Raw genomic sequence first — 3,987 nt, 5'->3', positions numbered from 1 at the left:
ATCTATGTATTGCCACATCACTCATGGCTTTACCTGTCCTCTAGCATCTTACTTCTTGGGTAGGTCACTGGGGTCTCTATCTGACTCTGCCCTTCTCTATTTTTTTTTAGTCTGGCTTTCTCTAGCCTTATTATATCTAGCTATGGAACAAATCTGCTTTATTATTAACCAATCAGTGTAATGCATATTCACAGCATACATAAGGATTATCCCACAGCACCTTTTCCTTACCCTGACCTCTGATCTCACCTCATACATGTCCCTGTTCCAAGGCTACACTGTCCGAGAACTTCCTGGCATGCTGGCATGCAGCTCATCCCATCCCTTCTCTGGTTCTCAGCTGCCATTCCCAGAAGACAGTGCCTATGCAGTTTCTCACAGCCTCTCTTCCCAGGAGTGGGGGCTTCCATGAGGATAACCCATGTCTTTCTTTATTGCCGTATCCCAGGGGCTGACATCATTCCTCACACATGACAATCATTCAAAAAACAGTTGTTGAAAGAAGCATGATTTAAGGAATTCATGGAAGCTTTCCAGCTGGTATCTGAAGAAAATCACAACTCAGGGAGAAGAGGAATGGAAAAGCTAAGCAATGCAGTGCCTTGATACTGACTGACCCCGTGGGCTGGAAAACTGAGGACCACAGAGAAGTGCACATGTGAGCATCTAGAAAACGTTTACTGATAACCCCAAAACTTGGGGGAAAATCAAGATGTCCTTTAGAAGGTGAATTAACAAATGAGCATCCCAACAATGGAATATTACTGAACACTAAAGAGAAATGAGCAGCCAATCATTTAAGTGTATGGGAGGGTGGACTTTAAATTGATTCATCAATGAAAGAAGCCCAAGTGATAAGGCTGCCTGCTCTGTGAGTCATGGCAAGTGGGAAAGGTGGAACTGTGGAGTTACTGAGGAGACCCCGGGGCTCCAGGGAAGAAACAGTAAATAGGAGAGCAGAGGGGAGTTTCACAGCAAGGCAGCTGTTCTTGTGACTCCGTGATGTACACAGATACAGCTTTACAAACCCATAGAACGTCCAACTCAAGAATGAAGCCTAATGTGGACAGCAAATCTCCACCAAACAAGCATGACTCAACACTGGTGGGAGTCAGCAGTACTGGGGAGATGCACACAGGCAGAGACAGGAATGCATGGGGAAACACCTCTCTGTACCGTCTCCTTGCTTTCTTTAAATAAACACAAACCCTTTGAAAAGTCAAGTCTACTGGAAAAACAAACAAGAACAAAGTGTTGGAGCAACAGCAGCCTCTGAGTCTGGGGCAGTTTGGTGTGCTGAAGTCAAAGCAGTTGGCAAGGGTCTCGAGAGAGCAAGGGGCCAAGGCTACATGCATGGAATAACTGAGGTGAGAGGTTGGCACAGGTCAGGTTGGATAGGCATTCACAAACTGAGTTAGAGAAGTTTCATAAAATTGAGTTTAGGAATGCAATAATATCGATATGGGAACAATGATTAATGGGGTTGTCCTAGGGCGTTGACAGGGAGACAAGAGTAGAAAAGGCAGAGAGGCAGTCCCGTGGCCATAATGCTGACATCAGGGGATATTTGACGGCGCTCCACACAGGGGAACAAGAAGGAAGAAGACCCAGTGTGAAGAGATGCCATTAAGGCTGGCAAGAGTGGTTGGGACAGTTGGTGGGCTTAGGGAATGGAAGGGATTGTGCCCCTTCCTGGGAGTCTAGCTTGAACCATCTGAAGGGAAGGGTGGGGTATCATTTACTGGGTAGACTGTTGACTTGCCAGTTAATCTTATAGAGATGGCAGGCCCAATCAAGTAGACACGTAATGGCTACTTGGCATCCCTAGTTTCACTGATATTTTAACATTTATTTATTCACCTGAGTGTATTTGCCTATGTGTGTGTGTGAGGGGAAGGTGGTGTGCACATGCCATGGTTTATTCATGGGGATCAGAAGACAGACTGCAGGAGTTGATTCTCTTCCTCCCGTATGTGGATCTGGTGATAATTTGTGTTTTAACAAATAAAGCTTACCTGAAGATCAGAGTGCAGAGCTAAGCCACTAGAGGTGGGTGGTGGTGGCACACACCTTTAATCCTAGCACTCGGGAGACAGAGGAAGAAGGTTAGTTTGTGGCCCTGTTTGTTCAGGGCCACCCTGGGCTACACAAGATTGAATCTGTTTGAAAAAGAAATAGAGTTCACACAAAAGTGATCCCAGCACTTGGGATCCCACACCTTTAATCCCAACACTAGGGAGGTGGAGACAGGAGTGATATGGCTGGGTGGAGAGAGGAATAGAAGGTGGAAGGAGGCAGGAGCAGTGCAGTATGAGGTTTGGTGGAGACAGTTGTAGTCTGAGGTTTGGGGGAGACAGCTGCAGTATGAGGTTTGGGGGAGACAGGTAAAGTCTGGAGATACAGTCTGAAGACAGGGTCACCCCTTCAGTCTGAGCATTGGTAGAGGTAAAAGAACTCTCTTCATGGCTGCCTTCTTTGCTTCTCTGGTCTTCAGCATTAACCCCTGTGTCTGAGTCTGGGGTATTATCAGTAAGACCAACTAGAATTTCTACATCTGTACACCAAGTAGAAATCGAGTTACCTGTGGGTCCTGAGGATTGAACTCAAATCATTAGATTTGGTGCCTAGCACTTCTGTGGAATATTCCTTTACACTGTGTGAATATTGGCTTAGGGTTAGGGCTTAGGGTTAAGGTTAGGGGGTTAGGGTTAAGGTTAGGGTTGGAGGATTAGGATTAAGGAGAAGAAAATGCTAGTTATCTTGAATGGATCATGACCTAACTAGTACATAAAATTACCACACTGTTCTATATACATACACATCATTTTTATTGTGTTTCAATTATTTGAGCAAAACCCGATGTAACTGGAATTTAGGCACAAGTTATACTTTGATGATTAGACATTCACAGGACAAGACATGTCTTGCTGACTGTGTACCTAGCAGTTCACAGATGAGCCATGAAGCTCTCAATGGCAGTGGAACTTAGAGTTTCTTGCTCTGGACAAAAAGAAGGTCTTGACACAGGCAGGATGTGGTGTCTCTATTTTGCCTTCAGCCTTCCTGAGTCCTGGAGGGCAGTCTCTGCTCCTTCCCTCTGGTCTGCCCTGGTCTACTGTTCTTCCAGAGTCCTGGCTTGCAGCCAGTTTCTGGTCCACTGACCAGCAATTCTGTGGAAACTGTACTTAATTTTTTTTCTACTCAGAACAGTTAGTGTCTTTTAAAACATTCTGAATTGACATATAATACTTGTATGTTTTTATTGAGCACACATATATGTATACACACAAACATATATATGTGTGTGTATATATACATATTTATATGTGTGTGTATATATACATATATATGTGTGTGTGTATATACATACATATATATATATATGATATGGCAGAAGGATTAAAACTGGGTAGTAGATACATCTGCCACCTCACCAGCTGTCATGACACATGGGGAGAATGTTATCAACTCCAGATGTATCTAAATATACCTGTAGGCACAATTTTCTGTCCTACCAGTCAGTCCCACCAACCAACTCCCAAATAACCACAGAGACTTATTAATTATAAATGCTTGTCTGATAGCTTAGTCTTATTACTAACTAGCTCTTACAACTTAAATTAACCCCTATTTCTTATCTACACTCTATCACATGGTTCGGCACTGTTTTTTACCACTGCATGTTCACCTTGCTTCTCCCTGCGTCTCCCAGTGACTCCACCCTTCTTCATCCCAGGGCTCTCTCCCTATCTACACGTCCTGCCGATTGTCTTCCTGCCTAGCTGTTGATCATTTAGTTATTTATTAAACCAATGACAGCAATGCATCTTCACAGATTGTTCCACAGTGTTCACCCCAGTTTGAGTGAGTGTGGAAGGTACCATGTGCCCTTTAAGGCTCTCCCACCAGGCAAGCGTGGCAGTTGCTCAGTTGTCTGGTTAGGTGTGGGAGGTAGAGTGTACCATGTTTGGGTGTGCTTCTGTCACC

The sequence above is a fragment of the Chionomys nivalis genome, chromosome 15 (genome assembly GCF_950005125.1).
Source record: "Chionomys nivalis chromosome 15, mChiNiv1.1, whole genome shotgun sequence".
NCBI lineage: Eukaryota > Metazoa > Chordata > Mammalia > Rodentia > Cricetidae > Chionomys > Chionomys nivalis.
This window is presented reverse-complemented; position numbering follows the sequence as displayed.